This window comes from Rhinopithecus bieti, unplaced genomic scaffold (assembly GCF_001698545.2).
Source record: "Rhinopithecus bieti isolate Rb0 unplaced genomic scaffold, ASM169854v2 scaffold_64503, whole genome shotgun sequence".
NCBI lineage: Eukaryota > Metazoa > Chordata > Mammalia > Primates > Cercopithecidae > Rhinopithecus > Rhinopithecus bieti.
The window spans coordinates 1,029,020-1,051,565 of NW_016825208.1; the positions used below are offsets into that span (position 1 = coordinate 1,029,020).

Below are 22,546 nucleotides of genomic sequence, written 5' to 3' on the forward strand. Positions count from 1 at the left end.
CTATGCACACAAACTAGAAAACCCAGAAGAATGGATAAATTCCTGGGAACGTACAACCTCCCAAGATTGAACCAGAAATTGAAACCCTGAACAGACCAATAACAAGTTCCAAAAATTGAATCAGTAATAAAAAACCTACTAACCAGAAAAAGTCCTGGACCAGATGGATTCAGAGCCAAATTCTACCAGACATGTAAAGAGAAGCTCGTATCATTCCTACTGAAACTATTCCAAAAAAATTGAGAAAGAGGGACGCCTCTCTAACTCAATCTGTGAGGCCAGCATCATTCCGATACCAGAACCTGGCAGAGACACAACAGAAGAAAAGAACTTCAGACCAATAACCCTGATGAACATATGTGCAAAAATCCTCAACAAAATACTACCAAATGAAATCCAGCAGCACACCAAAAAGCTAATCCATCATAATCAAGTAGGCTTTATCCCTGGAATGCAGAGTTGGCTCAACCTACCCAAATCAATAAATGTGATTCATCACATAAAGAGAACTAAAAACAAAAACCACACGATTACCTTAATAGATGCAGAAAAGGCTTTTGGTAAAATTCAACATTCATTCATGTTAAAAACCCTCAACAAACTAGGTTTGAAGTTACAGTCCTCAAAATAATAAGAGCCATCTCTGACAAACCCAAAGCCAATATAATATTGAATTGGCAAAAGCTAGAAGCATTCTATTTAGGAACTGGAACAAGACAAGGATGCCCAGTCTCACTACTCCTATTCAACATAGTACTGGAAGTTCTATTCGGAGCAGTCAGGTGAGAGAAAGAAAGAAAAGGCATCCAGATAGGAGGGGAGGAAGTCAAATTATCTCTCTTCACAGATAATGATTCTATACCTAGAAAACTCCATGGTCTCTTCCTGAGGGCTTCTAGATCTGAAAAAGAACTTCAGCAGAGTTTCAGGATACAAAATCAGTTTACAAAAATCTGTAGCATTTCTATACACCAGTAACATCTAAACAGAGAACCATGTGAAGAATGCAGTTTCATTCACAGTAGCCTCAAGAAGAATAAAATACCTAGGAATACAGCTAACCGAAGAGGTGAACGATCTCTACAATGAGAATTTTACAAGACACTGCACAAAGAAATCAGATTACACAAACAAATGGAAAAATATTCCATGCTCCTGGATAGGAAGAATTAATATCGTTAAAACCGCCATACTGGTCAAAGCAATTTACAGATTCAGTGTTACTCTTTTCAAATTGCTAATGACATTTTTCACAGAGTTAGGAAGAAAAATTCAAAAATTCATATGGAACCAAGAAGGAGCTCAAATAGCCAAAGCAATCCTAAGCAAAAAGAACAAAGCTGGAGGCATCACACTACCTGTCTTCAAATTATAAGGTTACAGTAAGCAAGACAGCATGGCACTGGTACAGAAACAGACACATAGACTAATGGAACAGGTTAGAGAACTCAGAGTAAAGCCACGTACCTAAAACCATCTGATGTTCAACAAAATTGACAATAACAAGCAATGGGGAAAGAACTCCCTATTCAATAAATGGTGCTGGGATAACTGGATAGCCATATGCAGAAGAATGAAACTGAACCCCTATCTTTCACCATATATAAAAATCAACTCAAAGTGGATTAAAGGCTTAAATGTAAAACCTAAAACTATGAAAATACTAGAAGAAAACCTAGGAAGTACCATTTTGAACATCAGCCCTGGCAAAGACTTCATGATTAAGACTCCAAAAGCAACTCCAACAAAACCAAAAATTGCCAAGTAAGCCTTAATTAAACTAAAGAGCTTCTGCACAGAAAATGAAACTGTCAACAGAGTAAACAGCCTACAGAATGAGAGAAAATATCTGCAACTGTGCATCCGACAAAGGTTTAATAACCAGAATCTATAAGGAACTTAGTAAGCAAAAAGGAACTCCATTAAAAAATGGGCAAAGGACATGAACACTTTTCAAAAGAAACATAAGAAAAAAAATGCTTAATATCACTAATTAGGGGAATGTAAACCAAAACCACAGTGAGATACCATCTCACACCAGTCAGAAAGGCTATTATTAAAAAAGTCAAAAACTAACTGATGCTGGTGAGGTTGTGGAGAAAAGAGAATGCTTATACACTGCAAATGGGAATGTAAATTAGTTCAGCCATTGTGGAAAGCAGTCTGGAAATTTCTCAGATAACTTAAAACTACCGTTTAACCCAGCAATCCCTTTACTATACCCAAAGGAATATAAATAGTTCTACATAAAGACACATGCACATATACTTTCACTGCGGCACTATTCACAATGGGCATGGTGGCTGGTGCCTATAATCCTAGCTACTCAAGGCAGGATAATCATTTGAACCTAGGAAGCAGAGGTTGCAGTGAGCCAAAATCATGCCATTGCACTCCAGCCTGGGCGACAGGGTGAGACTCCATCTCAAAAAAAGAAGAAAATGCGGTGTGTATACACCATGGAATAGAATACTACACAACTATAAAGAATGAGATAATGTCCTTTGCAGCAACATGGATGGAGCTGGAGGCCATTATCTTAAGACAATTAATGCAGGAACAGAAAACCAAATACTATATGTTGTCACTTTTAAATGGGAGCTAAACATTGAATACACATGGACATAAGGGAGCAACAGACACCAGGACCTACTTGAGGGTGGAGGGCGAAAGGAGGGTGAAGACTGAAAAACTACCTTTTGGGTATTATGCTGATGACCTGGGTGACAAAATTATCTGTATACAGAACCCCCATGGCATTGTAGTTTACCCATATAACAAACCTACACATGTACCCCTTGAACCTAAAACAGAAGTTGAATAGTGAAAAAAAATTTTTAAATATATTTTTAATGAGAGAGAAGGGGACTGAGCATGGTGGCTCATACCTATAATCCCAGCACTTCAGAAGATTGAGGCAGGAGGATTGCTTGAGGCCAGGAGTTTGAGACCACCTTAGGGAACATAGACCCCATCCTTACAAAAAATTTTAAACATTAGCAGGTGTGTTGGCATGTGCCCATAGTCCCAGGTACTCGGGAAGATGAGGAGGGAGGATCACTTGAGCCAGGAGTTTGAGGCTGCAGTGAGCTGTGACCATGCCACTGCAGTCCAGCCTGGATGATAGAGCAGAATCGTGTCAAATGAAAAAGAAGGAGAGGAGGCAAAAAATTTTGCCTTGAGCTGGCCCTGCCATTAGAGGAACCCATTAAGAGCAATTTCCTGTTTGGTAAACTCAGAGTTCACTGATGGATGCTGTCGTTATTAGATCACTTTAAAAACTGTACAGTGTGGTCCAGCACAGAGCACAGTCTTTCAAATGAAAGAAAGCTGGATTTAAATTCTCACTCTGCCTCCTAGGGTGTAGCCTTGAACCAAGGACATTCCTTCAACTCTTGCTTTGATCATAACTAAAATGAAGGATAATCAGTAATGTGAGTATACTGAAAAAAGGAAAGTACTGAGCATGGTGCTGGCATCCAAGAGAGGCTCAATAACTTTCTTTATTTTTATTTCATAGAATTCATGACCTCAAAGAACATATCAGGCCGGGCGCGGTGGCTCAAGCCTGTAATCCCAGCACTTTGGGAGGCCGAGACGGGCGGATCACGAGGTCAGGAGATCGAGACCATCCTGGCTAACACGGTGAAACCCCGTCTCTACTAAAAAATACAAAAAAAAAAAATAGCCGGGCGAGGTGGCGGGTGCCTGTAGTCCCAGCTACTCGGGAGGCTGAGGCAGGAGAATGGCGTAAACCCGGGAGGCGGAGCTTGCAGTGAGCTGAGATCTGGCCACTGCACTCCAGCCTGGGCGACAGAGCGAGACTCCGTCTCAAAAAAAAAAAAAACATATCTATGAGTGATTTCTGTTAGGGAAACATGTTGACCCTGCCCCAAATACCTAGTGCTTTAAAAAAAAAGTCACATGTCTAATAGTCTATACAAATTCTCTCTTGTCAGGTAGAAGTGAGAGTAAGAGTCTTAACAGCAAACAAATACCCTTGTGAACTCCGAAATACTTCAGATTTTCATTACAAAGATTTTGTCACGGACAGGGGACATAGCTAGGGGTGTTGGAAACCACACCCACTTCCACCTGAGGGAAAGACAGGATAGTAACTGAGTGACCACTAGATACCCTCTCTCAGAGTTGAAGGGTCCTTAAGCCTGAGAGGTCATTATTGTCATCATCTGTGCCCTGTAATGAGGTATTAGCAGGGATGATGTGTATTTCTTCTGGACTGGGAATTTAACTGCTGGTTTATGTTCTTCCAGAGCTCCCTCTTTGCCCACTAGCAGGGCAATAGCTGGTGCTGAAAACAGTGGCTGCTTGGCGAGCCTGGATCTCCAAGTGACTCCAAGTGACCCCCTCAGCAACTCCTGATGAACAGGTAGCATGAAAAAGAAAACTTTTTGGTTTATACTAGTGAGATATGGGAGTTGTATATCATTGCAGCATAATCTATGCTATAGATGATGCAATACTGCTACATTAGGGTTTTTGATTTCTAGGTCAGGCCCTATGCCTAGGATAGCTTACTGCTGACACACTCTTCGGCCAGTCTTTCAGCTCTGCACAACACCAGATATGCCAGGATTTTGGCCTTTGACTCAGAGCTCTTTTCTGGAATTCTCTTCTTCATGACCAGAGAATAACTCTGTCTTGCTTTGCTGACAAGAGATATTAATCTAGAAATGGCTATAGTTATAGTTCATACAGGAAATGTATAAAAAATTGAGCTAATCTGGAGAAGAGAAAATAAAAGGTGGGGAGTTTTAGTTGCATTCAAATCCCTGGTTCCAGTTGTACCTGAGATGCAGTTACATTCTTACTGTTCCTTTAGTTTGCTGAATAACATAATGAATCCCCATGTTGACAAGGTTAAGTTAGATTTCTATCATTTTTCTAGGAATAACATAGTGTGTTTTATTTGCCCAGATGTTATAGCTCACCTAAAACAAAAAAAACAAAAAAAAAAACCCTATCTATCCAGGGCTTTTGTTGCCTTTTTTTTTTTTTTTTTTGAGACGGAGTCTCACTCTGTTGCCCAGGCTGGAATGCAGTGATGCAGTGGTGCAATCTTGGCCTATTGCAACCTCTGCCTCCGGGGTTCAAGCAGTTCTCCTGCCTCATCATCCCTGGTAGCTGGGACTACAGGCATGCACCACCACACCTAATTTTTGTGTTTTTTGTAGAAACGGGGTTTCACCACGTTGGCCAGGCTAGTCTCAAACTCCTGACCTCAGGTGATCCTCCCGCCTCAGCCTCCCAAAGTTCTGGGATTACAGACATGAGCCACCATGCCTGGCCTATTGCCATTTTCAGTGTTGTGTCCAGTGATGTTTCCTTCACACCTAGAAGTCTTCAGGGGATTTGTATATGGATTGTGAAATCCTTAGTGACATGGAAGTTTCTATGTCATGCAGAGAGAGAAATTGTGATGCCTGGATGCCTGAGGTTTTTTGGAGTGAGGTACTATGCATTTGCAAGTAATTGTAAACTGTATAATCCAGGATTAAAAGATAAACTATTGTTGTGTTTAGAATACAATAATATGTTGTTGTTGTTGTTTTGTAATAGGACTGAAACCAATAATAAGGCAAGTCAACCAAAGGTTCTGTGGTATAGACAAGACAACAAAAGGACAGACTACTTGTGGAACCTAGCATTGGTTTTCTGCAGCACTAAGTAACATTTGTGCTCCATAAGATCTTTGCAAACCACACACAGGAATTGCTGGTCATCCTGCCAATAGATGCTGCTCACAGAACCAAATTTCCTGTGCTGGATTGTCACTCATGGGCTTGAGAGTAGGAGACTGGAGACCAAGGTGGCTAGAATCCAGTTGGGCCTGACGTCTCCCTGTTGAAAGAGCTCCTTGTGGAATGGACAGCACATGGCTCCCGTGGTGGATCTGATAGTGGTACAGCACCAAGTGATGCAGGCCTGCCCCGGGCCACGGCCACAGAAGATGCTCCCAGGGTCCCCCGAGTACTCTAGACACACTGCAGGCCACCTCTCCCAGCAGGTTCCTAGTGATGGGCCCTATCATCATGACTTCTGTCCAAGGTGTGCTCAGAAATCTCTTCCTTAACACCTGTGACTTTCTGACAGGTGGAGGATGTGGTCAGGAATGGGAAAAGGATTAAAGACAGGAAGAGGAAGGGGTTCAGGATGAAGAGAGATAATCTGTGCCACAGATGCTGGCCCTGCAGTTACCTCCCACCTAGTCCATGCACACACATTCTAATCCCCTCCCATTGCTCTACATGCTGCGGCCAGAGAGGCCTTTCTCAAAGTGGAAGTCTCATCCTCACTTCTCTGGTTACAGTGCTGGGCTGTGGATGACTTACAAGTCTTAGCAGGAATTGTCTGCGCACTCCCCGCTCCTGCCTGCTACCTTGTTTCCCTCCAGTCGCGAGAGCAAACATTGATTGAGCCTTAACAATGTACCAGGCTTGTCCTAAGTCCTTCATATGTATTCACTCAAACAATCCTCACAACATTCCTGTCACATCTCCTGTTTCACAGTGAGGGTTCTAAAGCACGCAGTAGGTGAGGAACTTGTCCAGGGTCACACAACTAAGTGGGGGTGGAGAAACATCAAATCTAGGTGGTACAGGTGGTGGCCAGAACCCATCAGCACCTCACTACAGCTGCCTCCAGCTTCTCCCTCTAGAAAATACTCCTCCCTATCAACTCCTGTTGTCCTCTGGGCTCAGTTGACATGTCATCTCCTCAAGGAGGACATCCTGAGATGCTCCCCCGACTAGGGTGGGCACCCACTTCCACACTCCAAATGCATGTCTGTTTGACCTGTGTATTGCTGCATCCCCACTGCATGGCAGATAGCAGGCCCCTAATAAGTATGATTTGAGCAAATAAATATAGTTATTCAAAAAATAGGGAGGACTTCTTGTTTCTAGTAATGGTGGGCTAGGACATTTGGACCAACCCTCCTGCAGAAAATAGCCATTTATTTTGATGCAATATACCTGGCTACAACTACAGAGATTTCAGATATTTGGAGGGCTATTATGTGAAGATTTATCCTCTTGGTGACATAGAGGTTAGAAATTGGTTGTTTCCATAGAGTATGAGAGACACAGAATTGTGCTCATCATAAGGATCTTTTTTAAAAATTAGACTTAATAAAATGGGCTGCTTTGGTAGGTGGTGAGTTCTCTGTCACGAAAGAGATTCAGCCACTTGCTCTGAGAAAGCATGGAGAATACTGACATCGTAAGGGTCGACCACCTCATCTCTGAGGCCCCCTCCTCGCTTAGGTTGCCTTTGTACGTGGAACACTGGGCTGAGTGTCAAAGAACTTGGGTTCCACAAGCTGTGCGATCATGGCTGGTTATTTTTGGACCTATTCCTAATATCTGTTAGTTAAGCTGACCCATCAGTACTGACCCACTTCACAGAGTTATGAAGGGATTAAATTTGGTATTACATATAAATTTTTGTTTTGTTTGCTTTTTGTTGTTCTTTTTTTGTTTTGCTTTTTTCTTTGCATTATGAAATCCCAAGTCAACTTTTTCCATTCTTTTATTTCTTAAAAAATTGACATCATCATTATAACAACAAAATAATTTTAAAATAAAATAAAACCCTGCAACCCCTCAATCTAGTACAATAATCATACTTTTTTCTCTCTATTCTCTTTTATTGTGACCAAGGATGACTTTGGGCATTGATGGGAGGAACTATTTCATTTAACTCCCTGCTATCTGAACATGATTCACACTTGGCCTTTCACCACCCCCCAAGTAGCTACACATGATATGATAATAGTATTGGTGGTGGTTTTAGAGACTTGGAGAGAAAACTGAAGTTGGATTTGGGTAAACGAAAAAAGAATGGGAATTATGTTTTCTCCATTCTAAAGCCCATAGAGCAATATTAATTGTTCCCACCCCTCTGCTATTCTGTCTCCTCAGGTACTGTGTGCAGAAATGTGATTGAGTTTCAAGTCAGGGCCTCTGCCCTTTTCCCTCCAGAAACAAAACCAAGATAATTTATCCTGAACACACACAGTGAAAAAAGGAAGGAAGGGAGTGGGGAGAAACAGTCCAGGTCTTACCTGGGATTCTCTGTCTCCTGCAACATGAAGGGTTTAGCCTGGGAGGAGGTGGTGAGAACTCTGGGAGAGATAAAAGAAGGAAAGAATAGTTTTACCCATGCTGAAGTTAAACCTTCACCTAGAGAAGCAAACAAACAAACAAACAAAACACTGTTCCATTTTGTGCCTCCCTTCCTAGAGTTTTAGCCAAAGGTTTAACTAAGTAATTGGTTTTACCAGGGCACTCACTCCTCTTATCCCGAGTCTGTTTGCCTCCCTCCCCATCCTCCTCCTCACCTCTTTCAGGCAGGGTGGGGATAGCAGCCGGAGGAGATTCTGGGATCCTGGCAACTCCTGTAAGGACCGCAGGACAGCCCCTCTGTGGGGATGCGTGGTGCCCCATCTGCTGTCCTTCTGAGAAGAAGAATGCACTGCCTTCACTTTACTGTGTTAGAGTCCATCCAGACAGTTCTATCCAAAGAATAGTTTCTTTTTTCCCCAACAGGCAATCAGGAAATGATTCCTTCCTGGACTACTTCTGTCTAGTGCCTGGGAATCTTGAGTCAATCCCTCACTAAGTCAGTGACTAAGGAAATCTCCCCTCTCTGAGCCTCCTAGTTCATGTTGCTTAGGGAACCTGATATTTTCATGAAATCTGCCTACACATGGGCAGCCCAACAACAGAGCTAATGGTGGTGACCAAAGTGAACAAAGAAGTATAGTTGTGTCAGTTTCCTAGTTGCCCATGTGGACAAGTCAGCAGGATCAGGACACGAGGAAGAGTAAATGTGAGACAGTCATGTGACTTCTGCGATAATATTCTAGATTTTTAAACCCCAAAATTTTGCTAAAATTTTGGTGAAACCCTGAACTTTCTTCGTTGCATATACTGGCCCTATCTGTACCATCATACAACTATCTCACATTAAAGCTATTTTTCTTGAGCACTGATGAGTAAGGTTGGTATGTTTGAGTTCCTCAGATCAGCAAAAACCCATTTTCCTGTAAGTCTTATGTTTAGTATTTAAGGAACTAAAACTTAAATACATTGTGTGAAATGGTTGACACTTCACTGATAATGATTTATTGCTTGGATTAATAAATTTTCTAAAAGTTGTCTTACTATGTAGAATATGGTTTGCAACCAGCGGAACCATTAATCTATACTGTGATAATATGCACTATGTATAATTGTTTAAAAGTTTCTACTTAATGATGTAACATGCTGTATTTAATTACACATTTGGCTAAACTGTATACTAACATCTGATGGCATTTTTCCAGTGTGTTGCTTTTTTCAAATACTTTATTGTACAAAGCTGTTCTTAATATTTTTCAAGTTTTTCTCTTTGAATTTTGCTAATGTTTTCCTTGAATTATGAGCACTGACAGAATGTGCTTAGCACTTTTGGCTATTCACACAGCTTTTGAGCATGATTTGCATCCAGTATTGACATTGCTAGCAATAATAAGCCATCTGTGAGTTTTGTCAAAAGTTATTGGGGATTTTTTAAATTTTAGAAATGCAAATTGTTTCCTTGAACTAACTTGTGCAGTTGCAAAGGCATTTCCAGTTGCTATGCTTTTTGTACAATATCAGGTGTTCCAGATTATGATTCATTATTAATGTCATTGCTTCCTTGTTCCCTCTGAGATCCAGAAGATTCATGTTTACAATATTCAGAAACAAAAAGGTGTCCAAAGCTTGTCACTTTATTATTACTGTTCTTAATATTCTGTTTAAGTTTTTGAATTCATAGATATCAAAACACTGCACAATTATGATTTTCACAGGAATAACAACACACCAACAATAAGAACAAAAGAAAAGCAAATAGGCTATCTAAAAGTTTTGACAATATTAGGATAATGATAAATTGACAGTTTTTCTAAATCTCACAGTAAAGAATGTGTAGCAACCCAGCAACACTGTTACCTGTGACCTCAGCCTCCAACCCTGGGGATCACACGTCAACATGAGATTTGGGAGGGACAAATATATAAACTATATCACCAATGGAGTTATCTGGGCACATAGCCGCCCTGATTAAAAGCTGTATTCTACAGCCTTTCTTGAGGCTAGCTCTAAGTTTTGGCCAATAAGATGAAGCAGATGTGAAACTGTAGGTTTTGCCCTTAAAGGTCCGGGCCTTTTTCTCCTTCCCAGCTTTCCCTGCCCTCCTCAAGGACCATAGACATGGTCTTGGGTACTCCAAGTCATGCTAATAAGGGCAATACCCTTATAATTATTATAATAGCAGAGAAGGAAGTCCAAAGGAGCCCAGTTGCCTAGACAACTTCATAATGCAGATGCCTTAGTGGCCCTGGACTGTCTGCCTCACTGCCATGGGAGACACACACTACTTTCCTATTTGACTGTCTGGGTTGCTGCTGCACACAACTGAATTAATATCCTATCTAATAAGAATAGAGAGATTAGGACTTCTGGGGAGGGAGGAGCTGTGATAATCTGTTCTGGAGATGAGCAGAGATATTGACAGTGTTCGCCACTCGGGGCTCCCTGGGATATTTATTCTGAGTTGAAGTAAGGGAAAGCTGGGGCACAGGGGCAGCACAGCGAGATTGGAGACTGTTATTTTCCCCATTTTTCTAGCCATGGAGGATTCCCTGGGGGAGTATTTGTACTCACCAGGTGTTAGATTTGTGTCTCTGTTTCTTCACTTCCTTTCCTCTTTACCACCAGATCCCTCATTCATCCCAGCCGAATCAGACTCACTGCCTCTCCTCATCTTCCTCCTGCTGCTGCTGTCTGACGACAGATGCAGGGCACTTCTTTAGGAGGTCATGGACTGACACAGTTCTCCTTCATTCTTGCTTGTAGTTCTCAAGAATAACTTTAGAATGTGCTGGAAATGCAATGAATATCCTGAGATGCACAGGAACTACCTGAAACAGCCCAGACTTTGTTCCTGTCCCTCCTAGGGAATGCAACATTTTGAGTTAGGGAGGAACTGCCTGGGACAGCCTGGGCTTTTGCTCCTTTCTCCTGTGGAAGCAGGAAGTCCTTCAAAGCTTTTTTCAGTGATTCACAATGCCCCTGAGGCATACAACCCTGGTCAGGCTGCCTTTTGGGGACCTTCAGCTGTTGTGCAATTAGGGCACATGCAGTTGAGACTCCATCCATCATTGGCAACTTTCTTGAACCTGACAGGGCTAGCTCATAGACTGACTTCTAGGCTTCTGTTGTCCCTTGCTGCCTATCTGTATGTAATAAACCTGCTTCATATAGCTGGTTGGGTGTTTGTTCTCTCACCGTACTTGGCAATTGGTAAAACTGCAACCCAGGGTGCAGTGGGTGGAAGCATTCTGACTCCTAAGTTTGGTGGTTAATATAATGATAGTTTTCCCTATCCTCTATACAGTGTGAGTCCTCCCTTGGGATTGGTTACTTCTGAATCTGCATCACAGCAAGGACTGTGGAGGCTGAGGCTGAGAGGAACAACCCCTCAGGTCAAAAAAAGGAATACAGGGTCATTTGCCATCAGTTTCGTGGGGTGTCTGTGTTTTCCCAGCCTGGCTTGGACAGTAACCTGACACATTTGACCCTTGATGTCTCCAAAATATATATTCCATCATAATTAGAATACTTACCATATTCTATTTATTATAACCATTGCATTAGGTCCAGCTTATACTCCAAGGCTAAAGATTACATAAGGCCACAAATACCAGGAGATGAGGCCCTTTGGGGACCATCTTTGTGTCTGCCTACCACAAAAGTGACCTTGAGAACAACCTACTGCATAGATTCCCACAGTGCTGTAGGAAAGGATGCAGAGATTATAAGGAGATACAGACCTGAAGTCGAGGATTTGGTGCTTAACCCTAGTAATACAAATCAAAATTATGATCCTAGAAAGGTAGTCCACAATTTCTGGTAATATTGGTAATAAAGGTGAGGAAATGAAAAGAAGGCAAGATGTGCTAATAGTTAATGTTCTCTGTGATTTTTCTCATGGACCAGAGAATCTGCCAATCTCTTTTTGTTTAATGGTTATGTGCTTTAATTATAATCACACACAGGCTGAACAAACTTGTCCTTCTCCCACAGCATAGATCATCCAGCTGCCCTGCTCTCAGGGGAGGAGCACTTAAGTTTGCACAGCACCACAGACCTCTGCAGCCCAAGCCACTGAGGCACTCAGAGACATCTCCCATGTTGAATGCAGCTAAATAAACTGCACAGAGTTTACATTACTACATCCACCCAGAACAAGGCCAACACATCCTACCCAACTGACACCTCAAACCCATCTCCAGGTGAAACTTTTTCTGCATGAAAGCTACTCTACACAACTGGAAGGAGAAACTGTTCCAGAAGATGCACAGATAACAATGCAAAACATGAAAACAAGGAAACATGATAACACTAAAACAATAATTCTTTAGTAGCCAATCCAAACTAAGTGAAAATGTATGAATTCTCTGAAAATAAATTCAAAATAATAATTTTAAGGAAACTCAACTAGATACAGGAGAATACAAATAGACAACTTCAACAAAACCAGAAAAACAGTTCATGATCTGAATAAGAAATCCAACAAAGGGTGGATATCGTAAAAGAACCAAAGAAGCCTGGGTAATCATGCCTATACTCCCAACACTTTGGGAGACCAAGGCGGGTCTAGAGCCCAGGAGGTTGAGACCAGCCTGGGCAACATAGAAAAAAGATAAAATATTAAAGAAAAAAATCAGATCTTACAGTTACAGAAGTTCAGTGAATGAGATAAAAAATACAGTCAAGAACTTTAACAACAGACTAACGTAAGAAAAAAGACTCTTGGGCAGCATTAATAACAAAATTTGTAGCACTAAACGCCCACACCACAAACTTAGAAAGATCTCAAATTAACAACCTAACATCACAACTAAAAGAACTAGAGAAGCAAGAGTACACCAACCCCAAAGCTAGCAGAAGATAAGAGATAATCAAAATCAGAGCTAAACTGGAGACTGAGACATGAAAAAACATTAAAAAGATTCACAAATCCAGGAGTTGTATTTTAAAAAATTAATAAGGTAGGCCACTAGCTAGACTAATAAGAAAATATCCAAATAACACAATTAGAAATGACTAAGAAGATATTACCACTGACCCTACAGAAATACAAATAACCATTTGAGACTACTATGAACACCCATCTGTACACAAACTAGAAAATTTAGAAGAGATGGATAAATTCCTGGACATATACACCTTCCCAAGACTGAACTAGGAAGAAATTGATTTCCTGAACAGACCAATAATGAGCTCCAAAATAGAATCAGTAACAAATAGCCTACCAACCAAAAAAAAAAAAAAAAAAATCCCTCTATACCAGATAGATCCCAGTTCTATCAGATGTACAAAGAAGAGCTGGTACCATTCCTACTGGAACTATTTCCAAAAATTGAGGAGGAGGGACTCCTCCCTAATTAATTCTGTGAGCCAGCATTATCCTGATACCAAAATCTAGCAGAGACATAACAACAACAACAACAAAAAGACAACTTCAGACCAATATACTTGATGAACATTGATGCAAAGCCTCCAACAAAATACTTGGAAACTGAATCCAGCAACATATCAAAAAGCTAATCCACCACAATTAAGTAGGCGTTATCACAATGCAAGATTGGTTCAGTAGAACCAAATCAATAAATGTGATTCATCACATAAACAGAACTAAAAGCAAAAACTATATGATTACATCAATAGATGCAAAAAAGCCTTTCAATAAAATTCAACATCACTTCATGTTAAAAATTCCCCATAAACTCGGTATTGAAGGAACATAACTCAGAATAATAAGCACCAACTATAACAAACTAACAGCCAACATCATACTGAATGGGCAAAAGCTACAAGCATTCCCCTTGAAAAGTGGTACAAGATAAGGAAGCCCTTTCTCACCACTCCTATTCAATATAGTGTTGAAAGTCCTGATCACAGCAGTCAGGCAACAAAAATAATAAAAGGCATCCAAATGGGAAGAGAGGAAGTCAAACTACCCTTGTTTGCAGACAACATGATTCTATATCTAGAAAACCCCATAGCCTCAGCCCAAAAGGTCCTTCAGCTGATAAACAATTTCACCAAAGTTTCAGGAGACAAAATCAATGCACAAAAATCACTAATATTCCTATATACAATAGCCAAGCCAAGAGCCAAATTAGGAGCACAATCCCATTCATAATTGCCACAAAAAGAATAAAATACCTAGGACTGCAGCTAACCAAGGAAGTAAAGGATCTCTACAATGAGAATCACAAACACTGCTCAGAGAAATCAGAGATGACGCAAACAAATGGAAAAACTTTCCATGCTTATGGCTAGGAAGAATCAATATCATTAAAGTGGTCATACTACCGAAAGCAATTTATAGATTCAATGCTATTCCTATCAAACTATCAATTACATTTTTCACAGAACTAGAAAAAACTTTTAAAATTCATATGGAACCAAAGAGCCTGAATAGTCAAGGCAATCCTAAGCAAAAAGAACAAAGGTGGAGGCATAACATTACCTAACTTCAAACTACAAGGCTACTGTGACCAAAACAGCATGGTACTGATACAAAAGCAGACACACAGACCAATGGGACAGAATAGAGAGCCCAGAAATAAGGCAGCAAACCTACAGCCATCTGATCTTCAACAAAGTTGACAAAAACAAGCAATGGGGAAAGGGCTCCTTATTCAATAAATGGTGCTGGGATAACTGGTTGGCCATATGCAGAAGATCGTAACTGGACCCCACCCCTTTCTTTTACCATGTACAAACATTAACTTAAGATGGTTTAAAGAGTTGAAACCCAAAATTATAAAAATTCTGTAGATAACTTAGGCAATGCCATTCTGGACATAGGATCTGGCAAAGATTTCATGATGAAGACAACAAAAGCAATCATAACAAAAGCAAATATTGACAAATCAGATTTAAGAGCTTCTCTACAGCTGGCCGGGCGCAGTGGCTCAAGCCTGTAATCGCAGCACTTTGGGAGGCTGAGATGGGTGGATCACGAAGTCAGGAGATCGAGACCATCCTGGCTAACACAGTGAAACCCCGTCTCTACTAAAAAATACAAAAAACTAGCCGGGAGAGGTGGCGGGCGCCTGTAGTCCCAGCTACTCGGGAGGCTACTCGGGAGGCTGAGGCAGGAGAATGACGTAAACGCGGGAGGCGGAGCTTGCAGTGAGCTGAGATCCGGCCACTGCACTCCAGCCTGGGCGACAGAGCGAGACTCCGTCTTAAAAAAAAAAAAAAAAAAAGAGCTTCTCCACAGCAAAAGAAACATCAACAGGGCAGACAATCTACAGAATGAGAGAAAATTTTTGCAAACTATGCATCTGACAAGGGGCTAATATCTAGCATCTATAAGGAATTTAAACACAGTTACAGGAAAAAAAAAACCCACTCCATTAAAAAATGGGCAAAGGACATGAACAGATGCTTTTCAAAGAAGACATACATGCAGCCAATTAGCATATTAAAAAACTCAATTATCACTGATCATTAGAGAAATGCAAAATCAAAACCATAATGAGACATCATCTCATGCCAGTAAGGATGGCTACGAAAAAGTAAAAAAATAATAGATGCTGGTGAGGTTATGGAGAAAAGGAACATATACACTGTTGTTAGGAGTGTGAATTAGTTCAACCACTGTGGAAAGCAGTGTGGCGACTCCTCAAAGAACTAAAAATAGAACTACCATTTGACCCACCAATTCCATTACTGGGTATTTACCTAAAGGAATATAAATCACTCTACCATAAAGACACATGCAAGTGTATGTTCATTGCAGCACTATTAACAATAACAAAGCCAGGCGCAGTGGCTCACCTCACACCTGTAACTCCAGCATTTTCGGAGGCTGAGGCAGGCGGATCACCTGAGGTCAGCAGTTTGAGACCAGCCTGAGCAACATGAAGAAATGCCTTCTCTACTAAAAATACAAAATTAGCCAGGCATGGTGGTGCATGCCTGTAATCCCAGCTACCTGGGAGACCGAGGGAGGAGAAGTGCCTGAACCTGGGAGGTGGAGGTTGTGGTGAGCCAAGATCATGCCTTTGCACTCCAGCCTGGCAAAGGAGTGAGACTCCATCTCAAAAAAAAAAGAAAAGAAAAGAAAAGAAAATACACAGTCAAATAAAGAAAAGGGAAAAATACACATTCAGCAGAGACAAAAAATAAAAACCAATGATGCATACCTACAGGATCTAAAAAACAGCTTCTTAAGGGCAAATCAAGGAGTTTTGGCCTTAAAGAAGAGATAGAGAAAGAGATAGGAATAGAAAGTTTATTGAAAGGGATAACACAGAACTTCCTAAATCTAGAGAAAGATATCTATATCCAAGTACAAGAAAGTTATAGAATACCAGGTCAATTTAACGCAAAGATTACCTCAAGACATTTAATAATCAAACTCCCAAAGGTCAAGGGTGAAGAAAGGATCCTAAAAGCAGCAAGAGAAAAGAAACAGATAACATACAATGGAGCTCCAGTACATCTGGCAGCATATTTTTCAGTGGAAACCTTACAAACTAGGAGAGAGTGACATGATATATGTTAAAGTGCTGAAGGGAAAAAACCTTTTACCCTAGAATAGTATATGCAGCAAAAATATCCTTCAAACATGAAGCATAAATAAAGACTTTCCCAGACAAACTAAAGCTGAGGGATTTCATCAACACTGGACTGGTCCCATAAGAAATGCTTAAGATAGTACTTCGGTCAGAAAGAAAAGGACATTAATGAGCAACAAGAAATCATCTAAAGGAACAAAACTCACTGTTAAGAGTAAGTACACAGAAAACCCTAAAGTATGATAACATTGTAACTGTGGTGTGTAAGTAGAAAGAATAAATAATAAACCAATCAAAAATAATAACTACAACAACTTTTCAAGACATAGTCAGTACAATAAGATAAAACTAGAAACAACAAAAAGTTAAAAGTGGGGGGATGAAGTTAAGATGTAGAGTTTTATTAGTTTTCTTTTTGTTTGTTAATGCAAACAGTGTTATCATGTTAAAATAATGGGTTATAGAATCGTATTTGTAATCTTCATGGTAACCTCAAACCAAAAAAACATATACTGGATACTTAAAGAATAAAAAGCAAAAACCCAAATCATATCACCAGAGAAAATTACCTTCCCTAAAGAAAGACAGGAAGGAAAGAAGAAGAGCACACAATAACCAGAAAATAAATAAATAACAAGGCCGGAGTAAGTCTTTACTTATCAATAATACATTGAACGGAAATGGACTAAACTCTCCAATCAAAAGACATAGACTGGCTGAATGAATCAAAAAAACAAGACCTATCGATCTGTTGCCTACAAGAAACACACTTCACCTATAAAGGCACACATAGACCGAAAGTAAAGGGTTGGAAAAAGATATTCCATGCCAATGGAAACCAGAAAAAAAGAGGAGTAATGATTTTGATATAAAAACATAAGAAGAGACAAAGTCACTATACAATGATAAAAGGGTAATATGGTTTCCATTTCTGTGTCCCCACCCAAAGTTCATGTTCTGCTGTAATCCTCAGTGTTGGAGGTGGGGCCTGCTGGGAGATGATTGGATCATGGGGATGGATCCTTCATGAATAATTCAGCACCATCCTCTTAGTTCTGTTCTAATAGTAGTGAGTTCTTCTGAAATCTGGTTGCTTAAAAATGTGTAGCACCTCCCCACACCACCCACTTGCCTTGATCCTACCTATTCCTGCTATGTAGATGCTTGCTTCCACTTTGCATTCTTCTGTGAGTAAAAGCTCCCTCAGGCCTTCCCAGAATCAGATGCTGCTATGCTTCCTGTACAGCCTGTAGGACTATGAGCCAATTCAACCTCTTTTCTTCATAAGTTAACCAGTCTTGGGTATTTCTTTATAGCAGTGCAAGAACAGAATAATACAGAAAATTGGTACAGAGGAGTGAGGCATTGCTAGAAAGATACCTGAAAATATGGAAGCAGCAGTGGAACTGGGTAACAGACAGAGGTTGGAAGAGTGCGGAGGGGTCAGAAGACAGGAAGATGAGGGAAAGTTTGGAATTTCTTAGAGATTTATTAAATTGTTGTGACCAAAATACTGATAGTGATATGGACAATGAACAATGAAGTCCATAGGAAGTCTCAGATGGAGATGAGAGACTTATTGGGAACTGGAGTGAAGGTCACTTTCGTTATGTGTTAGCAAAGAGGTTGGAGACATTGTGCCCCTGCCCTAGGAATCTGTGGAACTCTGAACTTGAGAGTGATGATTTAGGGTATCTGGCAGAATAAATTTCTAAGCAGCAAAGCGTTCAAGAAGTAGCCTGGCTGCTTCTGGTAGCTTACACTAATATTTGTGAGTAAAGATATGACCAGAAACTGGAAGTTATATTTAAAAGGGAAGCAGAGTGTAAAAGTTTGGAGAATTTGCAGCCTGGCCATGTTGTAGAAAAGAAAAACCCATTTTCTAGAGAGGAATTCAAGCTAGCTGCAGAAAACTGCAAGTAACAAGGAACAAAATGTTGATAGCCAAGATAATGGGAAAAACAACTTGAAGGAATTTCAAATACCTCAGGGGCAGCCTCTCCCATCACAAACCCAAAGGCCTAGGAGGGAAGAATGGTTTCCTGGGCCAGGCTCAGGGTCCTGCTGCCATGCACAGCCTTAGGAAACTGCTCTTCAAATCCCAGCTGCTCAGCTCCAGCTTCAGCTCAAAGGGTCCCACGTACAGCTCAGGCTGCTGCTCCAAAGGGTGCAAGTTATAAGCCTTGGTGGCTCCATGTGGTATTAAATTAAGCCTGTAGGTGCACAGGGTGCAAGAATTGAGGCTTGGGAGCTTCCACCTAGATTTCAGAGTATGTGTGGGAAAGCCTGGATGTCCAGGCAGAAGCCAGCTGCAGGGGCAGAGCCCTCTTGGAGAACCTCTACTAGGGCAGTGTGGAGGGGAAATTTGGGGTTGAAGTTCTCACATAGAAATCCCCTCTAGTGTACTGCCTAGTGGAGCTGTGAGAAGAGGGCCATTGTCCTCTGGATCTCAGGATGGTAGATCTGCCAATGACAGCTTGCACTGTACACCTGGAAAAGCCACAGGCACTCAATGCCAGCCCATGAAAGCAGCAACAGTGGCTCTACCCTGCAAAGTCCCAGGGGCTGAGCTGCCCAAGGCCTTGGGAGTCCACCCCTTGCACCAATGTGCCCTGGATGTGAGATATGGAGTCAAAGGAGACTATTTTGAAGCTTTAAGATCTAATGACTACCCTTCTGGGTTTCAGACTTGTGTGGGTCCTGTAGCCCCTTTCTTTTGGCCAATTTCTCACTTTTGGAAGGGGAGTATTTACCCAATTCCTGTACCCCCACTGTATGTTGGAAGTAACTAACTACTTTTTTATTTTATAAGCTCACAGGTTGGAGAGACTTGCCTTGTCTCAGGAGAGACTTTGGACTTTTGAATTAATGCTGAAATGAGTTAAGACTTTGAGGGACTGTTGGGAAGGCATGACTGTATTTTGCAGTATGAGAAGGACATGAGATTTGGGAGACGCCAGAGGTGGAATAATATGGTTTGGATCTGCATCCCCACCAAAATCCCATGTTCAATTGTAATCCTAAATGTTGGAGGTGGGGCCTAGTGGAAGATGATTGGATCATGGGGGTAGTTTCTCTTGGTTTAACACCATCCCCCTGGGTGCTGTTCTCATGACAGTGGTGAGTTATTGTGAGATCTGATTGTTTAAAAGTGTGTTCCATCTCCTCCACCTTCCTCCTGCTCCAGTCATGTAAGACATGCCTGCCTCCCCTTCACCTGTTGCCATGATTGTAAGTGTTCTGAGGCCTCCCCAGCAATGCTTTCTGTACAGCCTGCAGAACTGCAAGCCAATTAAACCTCTTTTCTCTATATATTACCTAGTCTCAGGTATTTATTTATAGCAGTGCAAGAACAGACTAATACAGGGTTCAATTCAGCAAGGGGATATAACAAATATAAATATATATGCACTCAACACTGCAGCACCCAGATATATAAAGCAAATATGAATAGAGCTAGAGAGAGAGAGTGACCCCAACACAATAATAGCTGGAGACTTCAACACCACATTTTCAGCATTGGACAGATCTTCCAGACAGAAAATCAAAAAAGAAACAACAGACTTAATCTGCACTATAGATCAAATGGATCTAATACATACTTACAGAACATTTTATCCAATGGCTGCAGAATACACATTCTTTTTTTTAGCACATGTATCATTCTCAAGGACAGACCATATGTTAGGTCACAAGTCTTAAAACATTTAAAAAATTGAATAATATCAAGCATCTTCTCTGACCACAGTGGAATACAACTAGAAACTAATAACAAGAGGAATTTTTCAAACTATACAAATACATGAAAATTAAACAATATGCTCCTGAATGACCATTGAGTCAATGAAGAAATTACAAAGGAAATTGAACAATTTATTGAAACAAATGATAAAGGAAACACAACATACCAAAACCTATGGGATATGGCAAAAGCAGTACTAAGAGGCAAATTTATAGCTGTAAGTGCTTACATCAAAAAAGAGGAAAAACTTCAAATAAGCAATTTAACAATGGCCTCAAAGAACTAGAAAAGCAAGAGCAAACCAAACCCAAAACTAGAAGAAAAGAAATAATAAAAATCAGAGCATAAATAAATAAAATTGAAATAAAACAATGCAAAAGAACAATGAAACAAAAAGTTGCTTTTTTTCAAAAGTTAAATAAAACTGACAAGTCTTTAGCAAGACGGAGAAAAAAGAGATGAGATACAAATAAATAAAATCAGAAATGAAAAAGAAGACATTACAACTGACTGCAGAAATTCAAAGGATCATTAGGGGCTACCATGAGCAACCCATATGCCAACAAATTGGAAAATCTAGAACAAACTGACAATTCCTAGACACATACAACCTACTGAGACTGAACCAGGAAGAAATCCAAAACCTGAACAGACTAATAACAAATAATTAGGTTGAAGCCATAATAAAAAGTCTCACACTAAAGAAAAGCCAAGGACCCGATGGCTGCACTGCTGAATTCTACCAAACATTTAAAGAGCTAATACCAATTCGACTCAAGCTGTTGAAAAATAGAGGAGGAGAGAATATTTCCAAAGTCATTCTAGGAGACCAGTATCACCCTGATACCAAAACCAGACAAAGACATATCAAAAAAAGAAAACTACAGGCCAATTTCTCTGATGAATATCAATGCCAGAATCCTCAACAAAATATCAGGAAACTAAATTCAACAATACAATAAAGAGATAATTCATCAGGGTCGGGTGCAGTGGCTTATGCCTCCAATCCCAGCACTTTGGGAGGCCGAGGTGGGCAGATCACCTGAGGTCAGGAGTTCGAGACCAGCCTGACCAACATGGTGAAACCTCATCCCTACCAGAAATACAAAATTAGCTGGGTGTGGTGGCACATGCCTATAATCCCAGCTACTCAGGAGGCTGAAGCAGGAGAATTGCTTGAACCTAGGAGGTGGAGGATGCAGTGAGCCGAGATTGTGGCACTGCACTCCAGCCTGGGTGACAGAGTGGGACTCCATCTAAAAAAAAAAAAAAATCATTCATCATAACCAAGTGGAATTCATCCCTGGGATGCAAGGATGGTTCAACACATGCAAATCAATCGGTGTAATACATCATGTCAAAAAGAATGATTAAAACCATATGATTATTTCTATTGATGCTGAAAAAGTAAAACCATATGATTATTTCTATTGATGCTGAAAAGTACTTTATAAAATCCAACATCCCTTCATGATAAAAACCCTCAAAAAACTGTGTATAAAAGAAATATACCTCAATATAATAGCCAGATATGACAGACCCACAGCTAGTATCATACTTGATGGGGAAAAAGTGAAAGCCTTTCCTATAAGATCTGGAACACAACAAGGATGTCCACTGTCACCACTGTTATTCAACAAAGTACTGGATGTCCTAGCTAGAGCAATCAGACAAGAGAAGACAGAAAGGCCATCCAAATTGGAAAGGAAGAAGTTAAATTAGCCTAGTTTGCAGATGACATGAACTTATATTTGGAAAAAACCTAAAGGCTCCACAAGAAAACTATTAGAATCAATAAATTCAGTAAAGTTGCAGGACACAAAATCTACAAAAACCAGTAGCATATCTATCTGACAACAGCGAACAATTTGAAAAATTTTAAATTTAAAAAAGTAATTTCATTTACAAGAGCCACACATAAAATTAAATACCTAGGAATTAACCAAAAATGTGGAAGATATCTATGAGGAGAACTATAAAACACTGCAACCTCCACCTCCTGGTTCAAGCGATTCTCCTGCCTCAGCCTCCTGAGTAGCTGGGACTACAGGCATGTGTCATTACGCCCAGCTAATTTTTGTATTTTTAGTAGAGACGGAGGGGGGCTTTCACCATGTTGGCCAGGATGGTCTCGATCTCTTGACCTTGTG

At 40.5% G+C, this 22,546-nt stretch overlaps 1 long non-coding RNA gene across 4 annotated transcripts in view; it reads left to right on the top strand.

Moving 5' to 3' along the window:
- LOC108522568 (uncharacterized) overlaps positions 1–22,546 on the top strand; it is an 80,366-nt gene that overhangs the window by 26,928 nt on the left and 30,892 nt on the right. For 3 of the 4 annotated variants that reach the window (XR_001883523.1, XR_001883524.1, XR_001883526.1), the window contains exon 2: positions 4,275–4,390. This is a non-coding gene — a long non-coding RNA (uncharacterized LOC108522568). Of the gene's footprint in view, positions 1–4,274; positions 4,391–5,580; positions 9,561–22,546 lie in introns of those variants that run through there. The other variant, XR_001883522.1, reaches the window with a different exon arrangement.